The sequence below is a fragment of the Hippoglossus hippoglossus genome, chromosome 1 (genome assembly GCF_009819705.1).
Source record: "Hippoglossus hippoglossus isolate fHipHip1 chromosome 1, fHipHip1.pri, whole genome shotgun sequence".
Lineage (NCBI taxonomy): Eukaryota > Metazoa > Chordata > Actinopteri > Pleuronectiformes > Pleuronectidae > Hippoglossus > Hippoglossus hippoglossus.
The window spans coordinates 22,242,732-22,268,307 of record NC_047151.1 but is presented as its reverse complement, the minus strand read 5'-3'; the positions used below and the strand labels follow the sequence as shown (position 1 = coordinate 22,268,307).

At 41.0% G+C, this 25,576-nt stretch overlaps 1 long non-coding RNA gene across 1 annotated transcript; it reads left to right on the top strand.

Annotated features, from left to right (window-relative positions):
* Positions 1-1,098: 1,098 nt before the first annotated feature.
* On the top strand, positions 1,099-24,350 carry LOC117770356. Its single transcript, XR_004615384.1, has 5 exons — positions 1,099-1,598; positions 12,485-12,637; positions 18,603-18,680; positions 23,815-23,914; positions 23,994-24,350. It is a non-coding gene; the product is annotated as an uncharacterized LOC117770356 (long non-coding RNA).
* Positions 24,351-25,576: the final 1,226 nt, after the last annotated feature.

Genomic DNA, 25,576 nt, shown 5'->3' with positions numbered 1-25,576 from the left:
AACGCACAGCCACAGCTGCTTTCGACCCCGTTCTGTGACTGCATTTAATAACAAAGTGAGGGTGTTTACAGTCATCCTTTGTTTCCAGGGTCTGCTTTTCAGTTTTCATTGACTGGGTGCCAGCCTCGATTCCACACTTCCCAGGATCACATGTTTGGTGCTTGGTGATATCTCAGGGTTTCAGACTTTCCCTGGAGGATCCAGATACAGGGCATGAAAATCACCATGAGCCAAAGCTAACCATAGCTGGCACAGTAGGAGTGACTTCTGCAGCAGCAGCAGCAGCAGCAGCAGCTCACTAATCCACCGTTGCTTCCTTTTTATCTTTCCTTTTTCTTTTGTCTGTGAGTAAATATGGCTCAGTGTGCTGGGACGAATCAGGTTTAGGTTTTCCTCTGGCAGGATTTGTGCTCAGGAGTGCACCTCTTGTGATTCTTATAATTTTTTCAAAAATTGTCATTGACTAAAATATATTTGGAGTTTCCATTTATCATCGTAAACAGGTAAACGTGTGAATGGAGATGGACGATGTCAACGATAAGGGATACATCTAAAAAACACGTAGTTTGGTTTAATTTAATTCATTATGTATGTATTAATTATTTATATGTTGCACCATATCTGTGAGGCATGTTCTGCCTTATATACAAAACTGAAATGTACAAATATAGATAAAGCAGCTCTGTCGGGCCTTATATTGTCATTATTGTGTGACTTCTCTTCATAAACCTTGTAAATGCAATAATAAGCATTTGAGCATCAGAGGGAGTGTCCAGGTTGTTGTAAAAACACAAATACCACAATGTAAAATGTCTTGGATTCATATTATGGAGAAAGTACAGAAGCTTAAACAGCTAAATAGACTTAAATAGTTTTGTTTGGTCGATAAATGAAATAAACAAAAAGTAAAAATACATGAAAATAAAAAATAATAATCATCAATACACAATAACTGAACAAACAGTTGTGCCATAAATTAGATTTCTCCAAAAATGTATTTCATCCTTTTTATTTCAGTTTTATTCTCTCAACACACCTGGGCGCATGTTGTTACATCACATTCGAGCGCCCACTCGCAAACAAAAACCTTGTCGTCATCCGGCCGCGACACGAGTCGGTGGAGAGTCAGGAGACGAGCGGAGCTGGCGGGTGTCGAGCAGCCTGTGAACGGCACAAATCTGGTCCCTGTGGATGTGTTCCCCCCCGCGGTACTGGTCGGAGGTCACCGCACGTTTCCCGGCAAAGGATCCGAGTCACAGGAGGGACGGACACCGGCGTCAGTTTTCGTGGAGCGGGCTCACGTTAGCGCTACTTGATGTTTTCAGCTGCTAGCCCGTTAGCATTACCCGAAGTGGGCTCGCAGAGGCTAGTTAGCAGAGGTTGCTAACGCGGTAGCTTGGGTGCGAACCGGTGCGAGCGCTCGCCGCTGCAGGGAGGGAACCGAGAGACGAGGCAGGAGCAGTGTTGTATCCCACCGGAGCCCCCCCACCCCCAGCGTTAGCCCCTTTTTAGCTCAATACAGGCTTGGATACACGACCCCCAGAGGAGCCCTCGCCTGGGGGAGGCCCGCCGCCCCGGTCCGGCTTCGCGTCTCTAAGGTAAACACAAGAGTACAAACCGAGGGTAACATCATCAGCATGAAACACCACAGATCAGAGGACTTGGGGGAATTGGGCCTAGCATTAGCCAGCTAGCGCGTAGCTCGTCGGTTAGCCGAGCTAGCATTGCTAACGCTGATGTGGAGCTGCTGCACGATGTGTGAAGAAGTTGAAGTCGGCTCTTTTTAAATGCCTGTAGCTGCTCGCATCCCGGGCTAAGGTTTGCCTGCGTGAGTTAAAAACGTGCCCGGTTTGTTTACCCGGGTCTGATCCCTCGGATTTGCAACAGCGAGCCCTTTAAAAACTTACTCCACAAACTCGACCACAAGCTACAAAGCGTTAGCAGTTTAACGTGCATAAAACATGTAGATACAAAACAAAAACAGACCTTGTTTCTTGTTTTGAAATGGCCACAGGTCGGGAAATAAAAGTCCAGGCGCGAGTTAGGGAGTGAGTTCTCCTCTGTTTCCCACCGTTCAGCGGCTCATGTGCGAGCTGACCCCGTGGGAAGTTGATGTATGGATCAGTTCTGTAGCTCCGGTTGGATAAAAACATGATCGACACCGTTCGTGTGCTGTTGAAAGACTTGACAACAAGATTTAGCAAAGTTTTCCCTTGTCTGCAAACAGTAAGCGTTGTTCTTGTGGAGTTCTAGTGGAAGAAGGATTTGGAGTGACCAGTTTAATAAGTACACACAGTTGAAACTAATGCAACAGCACAGCACACAAATAATCCCACCTTCACCTTATTGAAGGCTTTCTACCTGTGGTGGTGTTAAATTGTATTGTTTTACTGAGGGAGAGTGTCATGTTTATTCTGCCCTTATTGATTTAAATTAAGTGGACACTAACTTTATGTGTTAGTTGACTACATGATGTCTTTTTTTTAGCCTGGAAGTCGGTTGATTATAACACAAATATCACCAACATTGACCTTAATGTGTTGGAGTTAACACATTTCTATAGCGTGGTGTTAAACCCAGGTAAGGTGGGTAATGAAGGCAGGTTGGATGACATACTTTGTCACTCTGAGCTATATCACTGTTTAAAAGGGATTTTCGACTTGCGGTGCTCGCGTCCTCTCATGGAGAACACCACTGCTTCTTCATCGTGTTGCTTGTTAATGACACTTGACCTCACAAGTTTAAGTTTGTTCTAAATCAGACAGAGAGGATTTAAAAAACATCTCTTGCTCCCCAAGTCAAGACTATAAAGCAGAGTCTTAGATCAAGGCCCTGAAGTTTCTCTTGACCAGGCGAAAACAACCAAACAGTAGTCTTTTGTATGTTGTGCTGTGTCTTCAATGATGATGTAAGTTGAGAGTTATGCCTCGTACACAACATCTTCAAGCCGAGAACTTGTGTATGTGTTTTTAACCACATGGATTAAAGTAGTGCACTTGCAGAGGAGGTTTTCTTTAATGCACAAGGTCAGAGTAATGCAGAGAGCCTGACCACAGAATCCACCTGTTTACACACAGGCAGAAGGCAGATACCTTTCTATTTAATCATCAAATTACAAATAAAACTACACTTTGCTGTATCAAAATTGCTTTTAATGGCAGTTGTGTGTAAAATAGTCTGCGCTGTTTGTAACTTTTACAAGAAATGTATCCTGCACTTTGCTGAAGTTTGAAATGATGGTTTCTATCAGCTCTGAGAATGCACTTTACTTAAAGATACAAAGAAACCAGTGCTGAAGGGTTCAATATCGACTTTAATTATTGCTTAATGTCAACTCTAATTGTGTCTCTTACAAGGTGCAATATATGTATTTTATGTTCTAAGAGGAGATAATGAACGGAATTGGTTCAGCACCTGAAAAATGAGTTGTTTTATTGGATTTAAAGTAATTGGAGAAGATCCACTTAGTTTTTTGGGAGTTCAGCTTGTTCAGTTTAGCTTCTGGTTTCACAGTTGGCTTGATAATGCTTTTGATGTTTTCAAAGCCCATCTATCATCTTGAAGGCCTGTGAACCTACATAATACGGTCATGCAGTGTGTAGGGCTGTTAAGTGAGCGCAACCGTTGGAATTCATGTTGAAAGAAGACCGTCTGGAGGAAACCCAAGTTTAAGTTTAGAGTTGATGTGGCATATTAACACATTCATTAATCTGGGCTCCATGTCAACATGTCACACTGTTGGTCTGGACAGGGGCCAGTAACTGATGCATCCTGTCACAGATTTATACAACCAATGGATTCTGGGATTCAGCTCTGATGATTACACACTTTAAAAAAAAAAAAAAGGCCAACATTTGAAGGTTCCAGATTTCCACGTGATTTCTTACGTGACAGTAACCTGAATGTCTTGGTCTGTTGTCTGGACAAAGTAGACATGATGAATGATGTACATGGTGAGGGACTGGTGATTACAGATGTCTGCTACCCATGATGCCACAGCAATTTAAAAAGCCAGGCTGTAGAACACATGAACCATATAAATAATATGCAGGTATGGACATTCTGTATATGAGGATGTTCATTTTGTTGTGTCTAACATTGACCACACTGTCTTGGTAGTTTGTCTGAAATCGTTGTGGATTTCAAAAACACAAGAGGCAGTTTACCGCCTACACACTGAGCAGCTACAGTTAATGCTGCATTTAATGTAGAGTGAGACATGCTCCTCCATCTCTACGGTTGAGGCATAATAAACGGCCGAGTGCGACAAAACAAGTATAACGATGTCTCCAACACTGAGACGAGGATGGCACCGTTTCAGTTCACATGGATCCGTGTGATGAAATACGTTTTTCTGGCTGTGATTATTGCTGCAAGGCCTTGGAGACCGAGAGATGAGGGGTATCCTGGACTTTGTTTGCAGAAAGCTTCACATTCCCACAGTCCTGGCTGTTGCTGTTTCACTGACCCCGGGGCCTTCCCAAAACCATTCTCACATGGACACTGAGATTTCCTGGCTTTGAAGCTGGTATTGACAAAATATGAAGGAGGTCAAAGTGAGACATGTTATTAAGCATGTAAGTAGTTGGCAGCATCCAGGTGGTGTACATTACAGACACGACTGGTCTTTGTGGCTCTAGACTGAACTTTATTTAAGGAATAACACTTGGAAGCATCTTTTTTAACCTCTGCTTCAGTGAGACTAATAGCTGCTGATGATCACTATTTCACAAACTTATTTTTTGGAGTTGCGTTGCAGGCAACCACATCATTCCTCTGAATTTTAACAATGTTAGGAAACGTATCACTTAATCTTGTGTTATTGGAGAATTGGGGAAACTGCAACCATGTTGGATTTCTCCTGTGTTCTTCAGATTTAAAATGCTAGTTTTATTTTTGCTGTGGACCCTGTTACTGCTTACTTCACGTCAGGACTGGAGAGGGTGACCTCCAAAGAGTCCAAGAGAATTAAACTGGAGGAAAGTTTCTCCTGGGTCCATTTTAAAAAAATAAATAGTGTGTAATTCAAACTTTAGAAAACTAAATGATGGAAATGGAAGAAGATGGACGGCAATGGAGAAAAGCACAACCTACTTTTGTTTGGTGCTCCAATGCTAAATGTTTGTGAAGATGTTGTTAGGCTATAACCTCTTCTGTTGCTTCTCTTCTTTTGCATCAGGAACATACTATTTTTTATTTACTGGACTGTGTGGAATGCAGAAGGTTTGTTTGAAACAGAGAAACGCCTTGGAGTTGAACTTGCAGCTGTAATTCTGAACCAGGAGGAGGAAGGCAGGAAGAATATAAAGTTTTAGGAAAATCATTAAGTAGGACTGTGAGAAAACAGTGGATAACATCATCAAGGAGGAAAGAAATGATCAAGCCCTGTAAGGAAATCAAACATTACAACACACGGCAGGGCTTTTGTTTTCTCACCTTTCTCAAGCTCTCTTAAATTCTCCTTGTTTATGTTTTTTTACTCATCTTTGCCAACTTGTAACAGCAGCAGTAAGAACAGGAGCCCACACAGATTAAGTTGCTAAGCAGGTATTGAACGTTTACATTAGTTTGAATCAGCATCCTGTTGTTGGGGATGTAACAGAGTTGTGAGGAGAGACCCTCATTACTTCTTAAACTAACTTCCTTAAACTTAACTCTGAATAGTCCCCTGAAAATATCCAGAGGGGCTGTATGTGAGAATGCAAATGTCTGAGTCATTTGCTGCTAAACATTCTTCTGAGCCGTTCCAGTAAAAACCGTAGAGAAAGTCCAAGTGAGCCTGTGTGAGAATACAGCAGAACATTGTTGAGCATTCACAGCGAGCAAGTGGGTGTGTTGATGATGTTTCGAACACACGATGGACACAAAACTGAAATAGAAGAAGCTCTTGAACATGTCAACCCAGAAAAAGCTTTTGGTGATGAGGTCCGATGCTGGTGACTATGTGCTGTAAACAAAAACATGAGAATTTTCATTTCTGGGTGAACTATCCCTTTAAGAGTAACCTGATGTGTCAGATGCAAAGCCTGCACCATTTGAATAGCCTTCAGTGGAAACTGTTTAGAAACAGACAGGCGCTTTCACAAAATACTTGGCAGCGGACTGGATAAACTATCTACCGATCCCAGTCTCAGAGCAAAAACACCTTCAGCACAGAGAAAAAAGCCTTCAGTGTTTTTCAGCTCTGACAAAACTGATTTTATTGCAAGATCTACACCATCCTCTTTAGGAGCTGCTGCTGTTGTTGTTGATGATCACTCCCTCCACGCTGATTGGTCCGAACCACCGAGGTTCATCCACAAGTGAAAAGCTCGTGACATAGATTCTCAGCTGTCTCTCAAGGCTAAGAGATGCAATAAAATTCCATACCTGTTATTATTTTCCATGGCCTGGTATGGGATCTGTGGGCTGGTGCCAGTCTGCATGACATTTCCTGATGCAGCTGCTGCATGCCACGCAGCCACATGAATGTAAGGCACGCTAACATTAGCTTTTGCACTCTGTATGAGCATTCTAGCTTAACCTCAGTCAATATGAAACTGAGGGAGGTGCATATATTTGACATTTTAAAATTGGAAATTTGCTCTTGAACATTTATCAACTCCAACACGATCTGCTTAGTAACATTCTCAGTTGTCCTGAAGTAAACAGACGCCAGAGAATTTTTAAATAAGCGGCCCAGAAACCAGAAGACGCTCAACACCAGCATAGAAACTCCTCCGCCACTAGCGCTTCAGCGGTGTAATTGCAGCTCGAATCACACCCACAACCTGGAGGCTCCGTGCGTACCTGCTCTGTAACTTCGACACAGAAGCACGATTTGGGCTTTAGAAGTGATCACAGATCTGGTTTGACTTGAGCCAGTGTCTGAGATCTGTCTTGAAGGTGGAATATGTAGGACACTCCCTGATTGCAAGCGGTAAGCCATTCCAATGTTTACTTCCCTTTACCGACAAATGGGAAACACCTATCCCAATCATTCATTTAAATGTGTTGGTGTGAGCTCATGCAAAACAATAAACATGAAACAACAAACGAGTCCACGTGACCTTAAGATACTAGATTTATTCTGTTCTCGTGCCCTGTGGTTATTACGTACACAGTATTGTACTAGTATGTAGAATCATGCTCATGAAAAACTGGATGAGCTTTTTTCTTTTACCTCCACCAAGCCGGTTATGTTTTCAACAGACGTTTTTAGTTTTCCAGCAGGATTACACAGAAACTACTGAATGGATTTCCATGAAATGTGGTGGAAGCATGGGACATGGGCCAAGAACGAACCCAGTAAACTTTGTATACAAACAGGGGCAGACTCAGGATCTTTTTCCACGTTCTTTAACATTGCAAGATGGGGATATGTGCTCCACTGAGTTCTTGTTTGTTTCTTTAATCTGCATGTGTTCTGCTATCATCAATCGTATGAATAGAATCTACTATTATATGATAGTAGATTCTATTCTTAGCCTCCTCCTTTTTAAATTCTCTCTTAACAAGTTAGAATTCACTCACAGAGGTTTTACTGTCAGACAGTACAGTGGAGCGTAGGCGGGTTCTGCTGTTGTGAATGGCCCTCTGCTCTCTATCTGTGAGGCACAAGGAGCATGTTAATAATTCAGTGCTGTGCCGTGCAGCTCTGAGTTGGTTAATGAACACAGAGGAATCTCTCAGGGATACGTTGTGACATAAATTATAGGGTGAACGCTCGGAGACGTAGTGCAGGGACAATGGGAAGTGTGATTAAAATAAGTCATAATTCTGAATTATGATATTGTGGAATGCGGAAAGTAGAATGGATGAGTCTTTTTCTCATCCTGTCCTAGGAGGGACACTTTCTTTGTTTGGTTCTGCTCCGCTGCTGAACAGGCACAATTTTAAACTGTTCCAGTACCTTTCGCTCATTATGTTTATAGGGGACATGTAATGGGACAGTGTTTTTGCAGAGAGCAGACCTTGCCCTGTCAGCCAGTCTCTTTCCACCCCTTGTAAATACGTGTCGTGTTCATTTTCCTGTAATTAAACTAGAACAGCAGGTTGTACACAAACACACACACACTCAAATTATAGGCAGAAGAGCATAGAGACTAGGGGATGTTTTTTTTTTAGAAGTGACAAAATCCAACGTGTTTGTTGTGTTTCTCAGTGCAAAGATTTGTAGTTTAGAAAATATTGTGGCTTCATCTCCTGATCTTGTCTTAATTCCTCAAATTAATCTCTAATGTTTTGGGGAATGCACTTACTCACTCGCTTAGCAAGAGTTGGATCTTTGACCCCGGTGTACCTGTTCTTCCGTTTGCTGAGTATGAAGCTACAGCTGCTTGGCTTAGTTTGACTCAGCACAAGGGCTGGAAACAAACTGAATCAGCTCCCTTAGCTCTGAACTACAAATTAACATGTTTTATCTTGTTTTTTTTAATGCATTCATTAAGCATTTGTTTTTGTGTTATAAAAAATGTTTTGCAATATATCAGGACTGTACCTAATGATCATTTTCATGTGAACCATCTGGCAATCATTTTCTTTCCTGATAACCGTTTGACTTTGAAAATTAAATTGTCAAAGGAAAGGCAAAAAAATAGCATTTGGCATTTTTTTCCTATTTGCTTGAAAATGACTGAAATTACTTATTGCAAATTTGAGATCTTTTTTGTTGCTTGTGATCATTCAGCTAAATGACTTCGAAGTTATTTTTAGATAAGACCCAGATGGCAATGTCTGTCTTCTTTGGGCAAAACCATTTAATTAGATATCTGTCAATGGAAGCAAGGTGCATCATCACATTCATAAAAACCTACTTGTGAATTAAATGCTACTGCAAATCAGTCTTTATTGTTCATTATCATTAGTTCTTCCGTGATCACAGACTACCATGGTATAGCAAAATTACTGGTGGTTGACATTTCTGTTTTTTCATCTCATATCAGTGATCAGAATAATTATTGCCCTAATACCTTCACACTTCCTAATTACACAGATCCATCTCCAGGCATTGGTGTGATTTCCCTCACACAGGCTGCGTGTAAGGCTTTCAGCTCAAACCGTCTCCATCTCGCCTCAACACAAATGCATCTGTTCACTGCCACCCACAACTCATTCCCTCTTAGATTCCCACCAGTCCCTCTCTGAGGCTGCAGCGGAGGTGCAGGATGAAAAAGGAGGCCTCTCCCAGCAGAGGTCCTGTTGGCATGGAAACGGCTGTCCTTTTGAATGAAGGCTCCTCTAACAGGCCTGGTTAGGGGTCTCCCACTGTCTCATGGTCCAAGAGGACATTGTTAGAAATCTCACAAGCGAACCTCAAGTCTCTTCACTAACCCAGATTTATATGCTTATGGTTAGTCCCTTGGTTGGTTTCTACCAGTTCTTGTCTGAGGGTAGTTAGAATAGATACAATATTGTGTGATTGTGTTACGGCAGAGCTTAAATTTAGCTTGCACACTTTGTTATTGCTAGAGTGCTCTTATTCATCAGCTCTTTCACACTGAATATAGCTGCATTGAGGACCTAAGGTTTAGAGAAGTGGACATTCAGTACAAGCTCTCATTGCATTTCCCTGAACTGGCCCCATGGCGAGGCTGATTAAAAAAAACCTCTACGCCTCCAGGCTGTCTTCTTATATTTAACCAAATGCTGTATCACAATTTCACTAAAGTTTTGTGTACACAATCAAAAACTCTTGACTTGACAAGTAAGCAAAGATTCAGGCTCTTTTGTCTTTATGAAATTTGCCCGATTTAAGGTCCGAGGACTGACTTGTCAAGTTAATCCAAACGATGGATACACGGCACCGTAGGTATACAGCAGGCTGACCAACATCGGAGGACAAAAGCGATTGCGTCTTTCTTCTGATGGGCATATTTTTCCTATTTCTGTGGACCAAATACTGTGTGGAATAACTTTGTCCAGTGTACCGACCAGGGAATGTTGAGCTCATAACAATCAGTGCGGTGAATTCTTTGTTGATTGGTCAACCAACCTGCGGTTCTCCAGGCTAAAAATATTTTTTAACCATTTCTGAAAAAATGATAATCACATCTGTATGGGATAACCGTCTCCACAAATATGAATCTGTCTTATGTAAACAGTTGATTCTGAGAGATTCCTTCATGCAAGTGGATTGAATTGTGGCTGGAGAGTCACACTTGAGCAGATTTCTCTGTATGTGGCAACACATGCTATCCGATGAATTATCAGAAATTATGACCAGATCTGAAATGCATTTGATTATCTGTTGGACTAAACAGAAAGAGATGTATGAAAAATATCTTGAATTCTTAAAACCAAACAACACTTGGCTTCTACAATCACATTCCATTATCCAAATATTGTAGTAGTTCTGATTCTGCCAATGCAATAAACCAGATCATGGGTCTAAATGAGTTCCAGATGAGATCCCTTGAAGGAAAACCTGTGAGTCTCTGTACTCTGTGGACACGGATGGAGAGAGACCCCGACCTAATTATTAATTTACAAAATTCAAGAAAAAGTCCCTGTAGCATGCTGTCCTTGTCTGGTCCCTGTCACGCAGGCAAAAAGAGTTGGCAAAACACTTCATCGTCTGGCCTTTCATATTGTTTCCAAAAATTTGTTGAGACGACTAACTGTGATTAATGGTGCCACTGACTGAAATAATGATAGGTCTGTCTTTTGATGGGAATGTATAATAACACAGTTTACAGAGCAAAACCAACCTAACAATTTTTGGCAATTACGTCTTAAACTCTGTAATTAGTCTGTTTGAAGATTGAATACGTTCTATTAAGTGAAATGTTTTGTAGCTTTTCTGTGGAACTATTTCACGGCACAGAAATGTTCTTGCGTTTGCTAATTCCGAGAGATATGTGGATCACGGTTCTCTGGCCCACATTCTCATCCCTCTAGATGAATTATTTACAGTTTATCAAAAAATTATAGTAGGTGTGTGTGTGCGCGCCTGGTGATACTGCTGTAGCTCTGGTCACATTTACTGTAACTCAAAGATGCATCTTGTGGGAAGTGATCAAGTTGGCAGTTTAAAAGTGGGAATAATCTGTATTTCTATACCTCTGCACCGGCAACAGCCAGTGGTCGGAGGTCATTATGTCTCCGTCTCATTCCTGTGAACACAAACATCTTGAGGGAATTCCTTTTGAATTTTAAACGTTAACTTGAATTTAAAGAAACTGATTTGGTGGTTGAAGGTCAAAGGTCACAACAACCTCATAAAACTACAATGCCTCAAGAATTCTGTCAAATTTGGCCCAACTATTCACTTGGATTAACTAAGATTTTCTAGGTCAAAGGTCAAGGTCACAAAACACATTTGTTAGTAGTTATGATGTTGAATCTGAAAGAGAATGGTGACACTCGTAGTGTTGAACCCTCAGAGAATCATCAACTGCATCTGCTGCTTCCCCTCGACTTCACTGACATTTGTAACAGATCTGGGGTCATTGTTTACCTCTTCTGCCTTCAACTTCACTGTTTTGGTTCTCTGATTGAGCTCACACTGTCAGTTTAGATCACAGCAGACAGCTATTGTCAGTGAGACAAACTGGAACCATTACTTCAAATGAATGAAAATGTTGCTTCCTCACTGTTGTACGGGAGCAACCGTTTGCCAACACAAAGGTGATGATACGTGATAATGTATTTTTCCACTGCTTCCAAGTGGCCCACAAAATTGCTGGATAAAGCAGAGGTATGAATTATAGCTGTTGATATCATTCTCCTTCAATCTGCCACTTATTTTCTCGGCTAAATCATATATGCATCCAAAATACAATCAGGCTGGATTTGGATCCGATTTCTTCTTACCTGGTTGAAGGCAAATTTAATACTGATATCTACACGACTGTTATTTTCTTTTGCCTGGTCTATATTTAAATGAAAGTTGGCAGTAAGCAGGACTGATGATCATTTGGAAATGAATACTGTAAGTGTGATAAAGAACTGAAGGTGTTCATAGGAATGTGTTGCATTGTCATGGTAGGATATCCTCCCTCAGACTTGACCTGGTCGGCTTTCCACCGGGGACGCAGGCAGCAGGCTGCAGGCAGCTGGCAGCTCAGTTAAAGTGCCGTTAAGTCTATTAGAGAGGATAATCCTTGAGGGAGAGTTGCAGTGAACGGAGGGAGCAGGCAAAACAATCTGTCAGTTCACTTTCTTCACTTTCGCCATCAGATTGTGCGTCTCGTACAACCGCTCCCCGTGCAGCGGCTCGTTCTCCAACACATGGTCGCCATATGCTTTCTCCATTAGTCGGCCTCTGTAAACAAGATGTGAAAAGATGGAGACAAACAATGACAGTGTGTGTGCTGTGACCCGAAAGTTCTCACTCTCCTCCAAACAAAGTTGCTGCCGATGGTCTCTGAGGTGTATTTTTATTTCTGCCTGTCAGAATGAAAGTTAACAGGCATGCCTTGTTTATTTCTCCGCTGCTGATGTCTGTCTTTTGTAGCTCGCTGTGGTTTTCTAACTTTTGTTGCTTTCTCTTCATTTTCTCTAGACTGCCACCGTCCACCTTTCACTGCCCCCGGTTCAGTCGGTGGCTCGGCGACACTTCAAAGGGAAAGGTCTGCGGCACTGCAGATAACAAAGTGCACCCCCCCAAGCATCGGCAAGCTTTTCCAGAGCCCCCACGCGGTCCCGTGGGTGACAGGTTTGGCTCCTTCTGTGTCTTATACGAAACTGTTTGCTGATGTTGGTAGTTTTCTAATATATTTCTTTCTTCTTCGGGAAATCTCTGGCTCCAATTTCCATGGTGCTGTTGGACCCCAGGCCTAAATGTGCACTTAAATTGCATAAGGATTTAAATGCAGTTGTCGAACAGTGGAAAAGATGAACCGAATGAGCCACTTGTTGGTAATTAGTTGGCTGTAGTACTGTGGTATATCACATTAAAGTTGCTGCAAGAAGATTATGTGAAAATTACATAAACAGTGACGCATGTTGATCAATGGGATGCTTCGTCATTTCAACTTTGTTTTTAGCATTTTTAATTCGATTTATCAAAAATACTTTCAGGACTGATGTTTAAATCCTCCGATGAAGTTTTGTGTTAAACATTTGGGTCACAGATTGTGCCCTTATGTTATTGCACCTGACTGATCTGATATGAAGCAGAAATTGGTTTATTTTCTTAACTTGACAAACAATTTCTTCAACTTGAAGCGCTGGAAGCACATCTGGAAAAAATACACCTCACTGCAAGAACGGCTTCCTGTCGGGTTCAGGGCATTTGAAATACATTTAATTCTGCCCCAGTTTCATGTCCTGTGAAATAAACCAAAGGTCAGATCCAGAGATCCGGTTTCCACTTGGATGTTTTTCTTCATTCAGTGTGTTGGAGCATTAATGTAACATCGTATCTGCAGGCTGAATGTTGATGAGATGCAAATTAGGCCCGAGGCAAAATATCAAATCAAATATGCAATGCTTAACATAGAAACGTATCCCCACAGTGTTTTATTTATTACTATATCAAACAAACATATTTAGTGTCCATAGCGATGTGTGTCTACTTTGTGCGTCTGTTTTGGAGGGTTAGAGTTCAGTCTGTCAGGCACATCCCATTCTATACCAGTTTACTGTGAGACACTAAAGTTTACTTTTACTTTGCAAAGATGACATAACAATTAATTACATCATAGGCCAGGTTTACTTTGAAGGCAGGGGTTCCCAAACTCTTGAGCACTAGACCCCCAAAATAACAGTGGCAGATACTTGCGACCCCCATTTATTTCAGCTAGTTCACACAAAAACATCACCTACATGTACATGTTGCAAAATCAGAAGGCTGATGATTATTTGCATGAATCCTTTTTGGATTGTATTTGACTTCTGAAAATCCTCCTGCAACCCTTGTTCTGTGTCTCGTGATGCCCCCGGGGGGTCCTGACCCCGAGTTCTAAAGGTTGTAAGGTTGTGAAAATGTCAACAGATTTTCCAGAAAATTGGCCAAAGGTTAGAAATATTGTTTTTGCGTCCACTACCATGATTTGAGTAAACTCTGTGGATTCAAGCTCTTAATGATGGAAATATGATATAAATGTTTGTTTCTCTTCGTGGCTCCACACATGTGATGCTTTGTCTCTGCCACAGTTATTCTTAGAGCAGCAGAATAAGGTGAGGTTCATGAACGTCACAATTGAGTCACTGTCTGGTTCCATTGAGCTTTGTTGCATCTTTTATTTGATGCGCCAACTTTTCCCTCTTCAGCCAGGTTTTGGTGAAATTTGATATCAGCATTTCCATTCAGGGTTTCAGTTCCATAAAATAGTTGGATGTTAACCTACCTATTTAGATCACTATGCATCTATCTTGATGCCAGAAGGGGGGAGGGAAATTGGCTTGATATCAAAATATTTGCAAAAGCATGAATAGAATTTTCTTTGTTGTAATAACATTAATCAGCTCTGAATCAACAATGTCCTCTAAACATGCTGTCTCATTAATCCTGCCTCCTCATTAGTTACTGTTTTGTTTTGTAATGCCTGCTCTGCCTGATTGAGATGTGAGCTAGTTTTCTGAAGGGAAATAATTCACTTTTTCAACTCCTTGGACTCGCAGCTGTGGATTGTGTCACGATTGTGATGTTCAGGTCTCGGTTGCTTGCCGCAGAAAGGTCCAGGACTTGGAGGAAGAAGCTGTTGAGTAGGTGGGGTCACAGAGGAAATGAGGCTACATTCCAGCACTGATTTATGAAGTGTCTTTCACACTCTCTGTACCGCTTGCTAGATCGCAGCTGCTCCAGACAGTTTGCTGACTGTAGTGGAGCTTTAACCATCTCAGCCTGCATATTAAAAGGAAGTCATTAGCCGCTATATGAGCAAATTTGATACCGTGTGGTCGGCTAAGTGAATTGCTTTTCACCAGCACATCATCCCTGCATAGTTTGCCTCTGAAGCGGACACATTCTTTGCCTGCTCTTGGCATCCATATTTTTTGCGCCTGTGGTTTTCATTCATCAAAGAAACTTCCTGAATGATGCTGTCACTTAAACCACAGAGCTGGAAACTGAAGCTTGATGCTGACAAACCACGGAATGAGTCACGTCTTAGCAGTAGGTCCAGCGTGACGAGACTTGGCCTGTTTTATTATTAATCTGTGAGACGCTCCAGCTCTGCTGTGTGAGAACATGTCGATCAGACCGGGCTCAAAGTTCACACCGGCAACCGGAATAAAGAAACATTCTTGTGACACCCCTGGGATTGTCTGACTATTTTTGGAATACCGGTATATAACCCACAGTATACATGTTTGGCACATTAAGCTCGCAGTGGAAAATATTGCTATTATGTGACCCATGTGGATTACACACAGCATCCTGTTTAACCTGGAGCAGTGATCCCTGATTACGTTTCAGTGTGCACCCTCCAACATATTTCAGAATAAAGTCCAGGATGAAATATGTACAGGCTCTTATTTCATTCACATGATGCTGAGAATGTCTCAAACTGCCCTTTCCCGTTTTAATCATCTTCCAGTTAAATGTTGCATGAATCTTCCAATATTTCCAAAATGAACTATTCTTTAGAGGACCTCAGAGTGCTATTACGCTTCTGTTTAGTATTTTAATGGTATTTTGGTGCAGCTCCCAGTTATTTTTGTTGTGCAACTTTTAGCTTTTATGATACAATAACAGGAGTTTAGGCTATGCTATAAAATAAAGAGTGTTTATATAGGTTAAATGCTTATTTTTAATAAAATTTGCTTTAAGTCATCAGATAATTGATTTAAGGTAAAACCTACTCTTACTGCTTTCTCCTTCAATTAATCCAAATATTGTCAATTTCCTTGGTGTGGGATCAATAAAGTCCTACATTCTTGTATATATTTTGTCTTCCCTTTTCAAAGAGGATAGTTTCTAACAGAGGACAATTAGTTTTTTCCCTGAAAGTTTTCTTCGCCCTCATACTTAAACCAGAGTTACTCAAACTGAACTGAGGCCAGGAAAGATGGCAGTTGCATTCCTCCACGTGGACTCGTTTTATTTGGCACATCCAGATACAGCTGACCCAGTCTGAAGTTGGAGGCATCGATGTGTTCGAGTCACACAAAGGCCTCTGGGTAACATTCACGACCTTTCCTAGAAAGCTGTGGGTCAGTCCTACTGGTAAAAACGTTTTAAGACGGCTTATTTAGTTTCTGAACACAGGAGTAGAGCTCACAGAGATGGCAAAAGAGAAGCGGCAGATGTCTGTGTCCTTGTTAAGAACAGGATAGTGGAAAGAAAACCCGGTAGTGTTCTCAGTATCACACGCTATATGTATCTCTATTCTTTCATCTCCCCTGTTTAATTTGGAGGCAGATATCTTTGATTTGTCTTTTGGGAGTGTGCCCTCATCAGATGATGACTAAATACAACGTAATGAGAAGGAGAGAGGGGTATGATTTACGTCAAATCAGGGATACTGTGGCTATATGGCATGGTCCGCCAACATCTGCCTGCAGAGGTGCCCTGAAACCAGATTTTGAACTTTTATTTTATTTTTTAAAACACTGGAGATTTAGTTTTTTTGTATTCTTCTATATCTGAGTGAGCATATATTAGAATAAAGCATGAAAATGGCCAAAAAATTTACTGTTGTTGTGAACAGGTCTGACCCAGAGCATCTCCTGCTGTTCTTCATATGAGAAAGGCAAACTCCAGAAAATATACGGACCCAATTTTATGGACATTTTCCAGAGTCTTAAAACGGATTATACACACGGTTTGTGCAACGATGGGTTGATGCGCTCTCCTACAACCTCAAAAAATTATTCAATGAAAAATGTATTGCATTTAAATGAGAAAATCCACAACCGTACATTATGTCAAGTGCATAGTTAATGCCTTATTAACGCTAAAGGACGTTAAACAGATGGTGAAAATACTGAATTGTTCTTTTCAGCTTTTAGTCTTTCATTTTGCTAATATGCAGTGGGGAACCAAAACTCTGAGACCACCTCACTTGAATTTACTGTATAATGTCTGAAGATATTAAATATTTCACACACTGTGTTGAATTTTGATTTGGTTTGCACTTATCTTAAAAAGCCCAACATTTACTTTTGTCTTGAACACAATCAAACCTCTTATTCACATCTGGAAGCCTCCCCCAGTAGCTTTTATCCAACATCCTTACAACAAATAATGAAGTGACTCTCTGCTACTTTAATCCTCCACTTTGTTGAGAATCGAGTTTACATACTCTCTATCTCTGAAAGTTGAATTCTAACATTTTCTATCTGTCGAGCATCTTTCTGTCTCACGATTATCAAATGTCAAACAGCTGGATCGCCTGCCTGGGCATCTGTTCGTTTCCCAGAGCTTGATGTGCATATCCAGTTTTGTTTACGTCAACTCAGAAATCCTATTCTCTCCACACAAGCCAATTCCTTGACATTGCTGTGGAATCCATTGGGCCGAATTATGTTTGTAGGCAGCTGCTCAAAACCAACCGCTCAGTCTATCACAGGAAAACACCTTTGTCTATATAGTATGACCTGTTATTAAGCAAGTTATATCTTAAAGTACAGTAATTAGTTGACCAAGTTAGGGCAATTTTTATTTTGTACATATAAGTTTTGGGATTTTGATATTTCACATGGATCTATTGTTGTAGAAAAGCCATTCATGTTCAGAAACAGATCTTATCCTTAGGTGATGGTTTTTCTAGCTCAAGGCTCAACAGGCAAAAGGTTTTACTTCATTTTTTTGGGGTGTTGATTTGAGAACACGTATTAGGTCCAAATAACCAGCTGGAAGCTATGTTAGCTGTTAGCTTAGTCACCTGTGTTCAAAGTTTATATCGGTGCATCTTATGAATCCAGGTGAAACATACAGAGCGCTGAGGTTACAGGGATTTTGGTCGTTGGTAGTTTTGATGCTGGGTCACATCCATTGGACAGTTAAAAGTCAAATGTAGCAGACAGCAGCTTCTTTTAATCATTTATGAATAGGAAAAACGACTTTTCCCAAATGCTCAATGTAGAGCTGCTTAAATCTCATAAAACGCGAGAACATTGAGAATGAACTTAAAAACGAGGGGGAAAATATCTTGTGCCAAATGTTTATAGGCTCTAAAGACACATGGCGTCTACCATCAAGTGTTGTACCACAGAAGTTGACAGAGGCCATTAAGTCCACAAGTTTTTAGAAGGACACTTGGTAGAGTTCACACCTGTGAAGATTACCTCCGCTGCTCCAACTCCATCCAACACCGACATTTCTTTACCAAAAAGTTAAATTAAATTTTCAAATAAGCATTACAGTGTTAATGCTGTTAGCTGTGCACTGGTTTGTCATCAGCTGCCTCCTGTTCTCTTTCCATCAGACGAGACAGGAAGAAGTGACACATCTACGGCACTGACTCACTGCTGCATGCCGATGCAGGTGTCATACGTTGTGCCAGGTTGTTGAATAGCTCCGTTGTATAGTTTCTTTGGCAAACCTTTGGAAGAACTGGCGTGTTCGGTCTTGGTTTCGGAGGATAAACTGTGAAAATCCCTGTGTTCTTATCTCACTTCTCTGGCCCTCCAGCTTTCTCCTCTCGTGTTCCAGATGGCCCCACGGCTTGTTAACTCTTGGACGACCTCTGAGATCACTGCACTGACAGCTCCTTCTCGCTCTTTGTCCACAGAAAGAATCAACCCATAGACTAGGACCTGGAGTCAAGAAGACCAATTGTGGCTTGAACAAAAGGCAGACAGAGAGAACTGTAAGTAAACACCGCAGCTGTATGAACTGTGTATGTGTGTGGCTTCTGCTCCACGGAATGCTTATCGCATACGTTTACATACAGACCAGTGAGGTCTGTGGTCGTTTGAATGGTCGAGTACATCTGCGTTGTTAACAGACAAACAAAGATGTTGTATCTTGGTGAATTTCTTTTTGCATGTTGGGATCAAAATATTCAACAGATGGCTGCAGATGTACAACAGCCATTTACGAGGCTCCTTTCTCAGTTCTCCTTTGCTCCAGTCGTGTATATTGTTCAAAGCACAGGTTATGTAGTATCACTTCTGCTTGTGAACAGCGTTGTATTGACAAGCTGTGTTAAACCCTGGAAGACAAACAATGAACAAAGCAAACAAGGACACTGTTGACGTGATGATGCCAATATGTGCATTTCCTCCATTTAAAGGTGAAGAGAAGTAGCCTGGTTGACAATCTCTTCCAACATATAGGCCCTTTGACAGTTTCACACATTGACCAATACTTCTGCATTCATTGACAAACAAAATAATATGTCAGGTGACTGTTGGTTGTTTGGTGTCGTCAACAGCTGAGTGGATGTAAGCTTGAACCCAGTGGATTCCTAGCAACACATTTCCCATGTGACTGTTATCCAGTGAATTTATTCCCGCTCAACCACGTCATCAGCCACCGTAAATATGTTATTTTTATTATTTCCTATAGGAAATTGGAGTTTTAATAATGCTGAATACTTTATCAGTTATTTAACTGCGTGATTAATTCAAGTGCTTTACAGGAAGGGCTCAGAACTAAAGTAAACGACAGGAAGAGATGAAAATAATGAATAGGAACAGCACAAAATTACAAATGGGCAAAGTCAGAGGTTTTACACTCCTCTAAATTCCTTATGGAGGATTTTGTAAAGTCTTTGTTTTCATGTTTTAGGAGCAGGTGTGAAGACATTTTCCTTCTTGATGTAAAACAGTATTATTGTTAGAAATCCACCATTTTTGCAAAAAGTCTTATTTTTAAGACTTCACTCCCCTGCAACTTATCTAAATCAATAAGTAATCTGCTCTCTATTTCCTCAAATAACTGATAAATCCTACAGTCTATTAAATAACACAAAGTGATAAAATTGCAAAACCTAAAAATAATTGAGATGCACAAGGCCAAAAGTAAAACAGCTGAAAAAGCTTTGCCAAAACAAAACCCTTGTGTGACGTGTTGCACATCAGAGAACTTGATCTGCCTCAGCTTCCTGTTTAAAGATGTGTAAACCACGTGTCATATAACAACACGGTGGAAAAAAAATGCCTCAGAGATCAAGGACAAGAAAATGATCGCACTGGTCGAGGTACGGAAGGCCCCACCCTGTGTTTTCATTGTCAGCATCTCGGGCAGGAAGCAGACTGTTCACACTTCCGCACGAGACACAGTGGAAGTTGTTCACGTTGTTGTGAGCAAACAGGAGGTGAATTTGCTAAGAGGCATCCAAGGTGCGTGTCGGGGTCATGTGCTGAAGTTCGTGGGGAAGCGAGAAGTGGTGTGAATAGCTGCAGCACAAGTTGACTGACATATAGCTTCACGTTTGTAGTGTAGTGTGTTGACATCTGTAGGCACAGTAACCCACATTTTCACACAGTCGGGGTGATGCATGTGTTTATTACAAACGACTACCTAATGTGTTTGTGGTGTATTCAGTGCTCAGTCCTGTGAGGGAGGGAGGGAGGGGGGGGGGGGGGGGGGGGATTCTTCCTCAAAGCCCAAGAGTGTGGCGCAAGTCCTGAATAATTCATTCCAGGCACACGCCTTTGAATTAAAGGTAAAGTGATAGCACGTAGCAGAACCTGCGCTTAGCTCACTGCTGCATTTTTAAAGTGCGGACGGGCACTCGAATGTCAAAATGTTAAAACTGTCTTTCACCTAAAACCCCGGTCCCCGCAACTGGATGAAGTACATTTGATATGGAGTTTGAATAATTCAGATGAAGGTTGTAGGATTGAATTTTCATCATGTGTAACTTCCTTATTTGTATCCCAGTGTCATCTCCCGTTTGCTCAGGACTTGAATACTCAATAGGGCGTCCTCTGGCAAAACTGTACCGTGTATAAAAACATGAAGAAAACCCTGTAAATGAGTTATTTGTGTGAGTTGTGTGTCTCCATCATGCTGCCTCTCAGTGCGTTTCAAACGACACAAGCTGCAGCTAAAGAGTCACTAGACATGTGGTCATTACCTCAGTAATAATGATTGTATGACTGCTCTGTATAATCAGCCATAATCGAGCAAGACGTGACCTTTGTCTATGAATGATGACATTGTCTGTTCAATGGGAAACTGTCCTGTTGCGAGCATGAGACTGAAAAGATAAATATAACAAGATTCCCATGTTTAATCTAGAAAACAAAGCTCTTTGGTATAAGTGCCATCATGGAAGCTGCCTGCTTGGTGCCGCTTTTTGAAGGAGATTTAGCTCTTTTAGGTTCAACATATAAAGGAACAGATGAATAGGGTCTAATGAAAAAGTACTGGCGTGCTGCTGGATTCATGTGGGGAGAAGTGCACCGTTATCGTTTCCTGAAAAGGTCCTATGAAATTTGAATTGGAAACTGCTTCCTAAGCAGGTCGGTGAAAGGGACTGAGATTTAACTATCCTCTGTGTCGCTCCCTAATCGGTCCCACACCTCTCACCCACTCATTCTTTGTAAATAATTCAGAACAGCCTTTTGCCTGCTCCCGAGATGAGCAAACGCACATCTGAAGGGGGGGGGAAGGGAAAGAAATCGCTGCTGATGCACATTTGAGAAGTCCGGTGAGTTTGAAAAACTTTACTTTCATATCAGATTTCTTTAGCTCGGGATCAACGTCAAGTTTGTCAAATGATCTCAAGTCCAATCATAAATTACTGATGAAAACTGTCTGTAGTGAATGTGGTGTCGGTATCTTCTTTAAACAAATCATTAACTTGTCTACATGAAAGAAGAACAGTTGTTCTTTTTGTGAGATTGTTGTGTTAGCAGTTAAAAATGAAGCATGACCGACTGACAACTTAAGTAGAAAATTGCCTTTGGGCGACTTAATGTTGCGACTCTGTGTTGAGAGATGAGTTCTGATCATTGTCTAATCATGTGACGTGTGTTGTTTACACACGGGTAAGTAACGCTTTATCACATCCCTAAATTCACCCAATGAGACTATATCAGCAGGCTACATGAATTTAGCTACTTCTGCTGAAGTCACAAAACATCATCTGCTCACTAGATTTACATCACAATGAGAACATTTTGATGGATCAAATAATGTGAAATATTCCACCAACAGACTTTTTCCTCTGAGACATGTTGGTTACAATCCTGCATGAGGTTTCTGCCTGTGCCCACTAGAGTGCAGCCTAGTCAGAGGGGAAACTGCAAGATCAGTTCTACAGTGTGGGCATGCTGAGGAGTTTCATTGTTTATGGGATACATTAATTTATATTGGTGTGCAATTTTTAATCAACTCTTTTGGTACTAGAATAAGTTACGAGTAGTGCCAAGTTTTTCTTGTATAAACAATAATTTTTCAACTGCACAACCATCTTTTAGTTTTTTTATGTACATTTGTTGTTTGTAAGTTATCGTCTATTTAAAAACCCAAACAAACAAAAGTGGAAATGTCTTAAATGGATTTAGAGGAGGATGTTAAAGAGGGATTAGTATTTCCATCCTTTTAGCATTCTCTGCTTCCAATTACAGCGATTGTGCTGTTAGGCCTGTTTAGTTCCTCACTAAATGAGATTCTTTGTGTCGTATTACCTTCCTTTTCTCATTCTCTACCAGAGTGGCTGCCGCTCTGTCTGTAGCCTTTCAACACTGCCTTTTGTCAGCATGTAAACACGGATCTCTGACACTCAGACACATTTTAACAGTTAAATAAACCCTGAATACACAAACAAAATACGTCGACGTTGTGCATCTTTTTTCTTTTTGATTTGAATGTAAAAATCAAGTTATCACAATCCCCATTTCAAATGGATATGATGGCTGAGGGTACAGATCATATCATTTGGCCCATTTATGCCATGAATGGGTTTTATGGTGAAAATCACACCATGTAGACTTAAATTCCAGCTTATACAGGGTTTGATCACAGAAATGAGATGTTAAGTTTGACTACAGCATGATGGGATCAGCATGTGGTGTAGTGATGCCACATTTAGTTCCACCATGGGGGAAGATTAAACTGTGACACAGCTGTTTTTTCCAGCCACATTGTTATTGTCTGTGATGAGCACGGTTATCATCATCATCCAGAGGATAGGTTGACGTGGTTTGTGGTTCTAGTCGCATTCACCTTCAGGCTGCTGTTCTATTTTGTATTGAGACCTATATTAAGAATTGTTATTTTCAAAACTCTGTTTCCATGTCCACAGCTCACCTGCGTAACCATTTAAACCTGTAATAGATTTAAAAAACATGTTATTAACGTTAAATGGACTTTACCTACTTCACTCACTGTAAACGAATCAATAGTTTCATCCAATGCTTCTGCTCATTGAGTCCGAGAAACAGAACAGATTATTATAGAGCACATTATTGATCAGTAAAGCCTTTTCTCAGTTAATGTATTGCTAAATATTAGTTGTGTGTGTGCACTTGAGAATTGTGTAGTTATTTACTCGTGCTTTAAAAAATTGAAATATAGTCATGTACCATTGCAACTGGCTCACCGGTGTGTGATACAGCTTCTGTGTGTAAACCTTGTCGTTCATCTGAAACCTTCTGGTTATGGTGCAGTGAGTCTCCACTTTATGGATCAATACTGAAGCAGTGAGCTGACACAGTGAAAAGCAATATTCATAAATAATGAACAGGGCACCCTTTCACCCTGCCCTGTCTAATGGGTCCTGGCCATGAAAAGAAGAAATCTGTAAATGTAATGCTTGTATGTGTGATTTTAGATAAAGCAGAACTGTTCTATTCTGGTTTAATGTAAGCTGCTGTGTACATTAGGTGAAGGTTGGTGCTTGTGTTTTTAGAATTAAAGCTACTATCTGTCCCTGTCCTGGGTTGACAGTGCTACATTTCCCTTTATAGATTGTTTTTGGAGATCGCAGATAGGGGTCTCTGTGTTCGACACGTTCAATTTCTCTCCTGATGTGCTGTTTGTTCCAGGGAGATAGCAGCCTGGTATTTGAGGAAATCTCTGTTGCAATGAATCACAGGGAGGTGTCACATTTAGTAGCACTCCCATCAACGGCACAAAGACGCACCGGTGAGTGAGCGCACAGAAGAGCTTTAAGTGCTTCATCATTATCCTTCCCTCCACCTTTCATGTTGAACGCATTTGGCAGGTGGTCACAGCTGCACACCGAAGCATGATGGGCCTCACCCAGGTAATCTGATGGAACAATAATGGTTCTTGCCAGTTTTGTAATAACCACCTAAAAGGAGACTAATGGCAGATGATTTTTTAGAGCGAATCGCTTTGCATCATTAAATGAATAACCGTACAGGGTGGACAGCCCAGGTCCAGAGATGGTTAACTATTCTCTGTGGATGCACACTTTATTGGGCTGTTAAAGGGTGTATTCAAACATGAAACCGGATTTATAGGTGATAGATTCGAATATGATCTCAGTGTGAATCTATTATTGGAGGTTAATGGACCCATGTTTGTTCAGAGCATTGAAAAACAGACGAGGCGTATCTGCTCGACATGACATTTCTTTTTGAGTAGTCACAAACAGACTAGTTACAGCTAGTATTTGTACAGTATGGATGACAGAATACCACAAGTTGTTGTCTATTATTAAAGTGAGACAATAACCTCTATAGAGTGATGGGAAAAGTTGTATTTTTAGTTATGGCTGTTCTCTTCTGGTGTTTTTCCTCTTTTCCACAAGCTTGACTGATTCACTTGTTGCTCATGTGAGATGGAGGCTGTGGATGTTTGAAGACAAGTGATTAATGAAGCTGTTTATAAACGTACTCATCACAATGTCAGCCGTCGTGGTTCACGTAAACATATCTCACATCAAAATATAACGAGGAAAATGATGAGAGAATATTTTTGCTTCATCTACCGTATCCCTCAAGGTTTCGATTGATTTATTGTTGTCTGTATTGACTCATAACCATCCTGCATAGTAACCAGAGTCACAAAAGCAATAATAAATCCCAGCTCACCAGTATTGATTCATCAGATAATCTCATAATTCCCCAAAACTCACAACTTCAGATATTTAGTTTGCGTCATTCAAGTTTTTCAAATGACTATTTGTCTGTCGGGCGTTAAACGTCATCACATGCTGTGAAATTTCAGGACACTTTCCTGCTGGATTCTCACATAGGCTCATTTTCCTGACATTTTCCTTGGGGGTTGGCAGGAAATATTCGGGAAAATGCCTGGAGCGTCGGACACTTGTGTTCTTACATAACGTTCCCTCCTGATAATTTCAGGAAAATTCCTGGAGTTCAGTGCATGTCTGTAAGCAGCTTTAGTTACCTATTTTGCAGCATCCGCCTAGCCTTTGGCGTTTTCACCTTCTACGTTTTGTATGATTTCGAAACAATCACTTGATGCTACTTTGTGTATGCGCTATTAATAGCAAGCGGCTGCCGTTCCTTTAAGAGAGGGCTCATTGTCAGCTTTTGTCAGCCTATCTTTGCTACACGGCTATCTCTCCCTGCTGGCCTTCTGGCTTCATCAACTCTAACTATTAGCTTCTGCACAACACGACGTTCACTTTGTGCCCACGCGTCACTGAGCTCATAAGGTTAAAGAGCTACGCAGACAATGTGTGGTCTCACTGAAGCAGGGACAGATGTTGACACACGAGGGAATTAGGAAGGATGCACTTGGATTGCAGATGTTAAAACTGTAAATAATCACAAACATGCAAGCTGTATGCACAATATTATACTGTATGTAGTT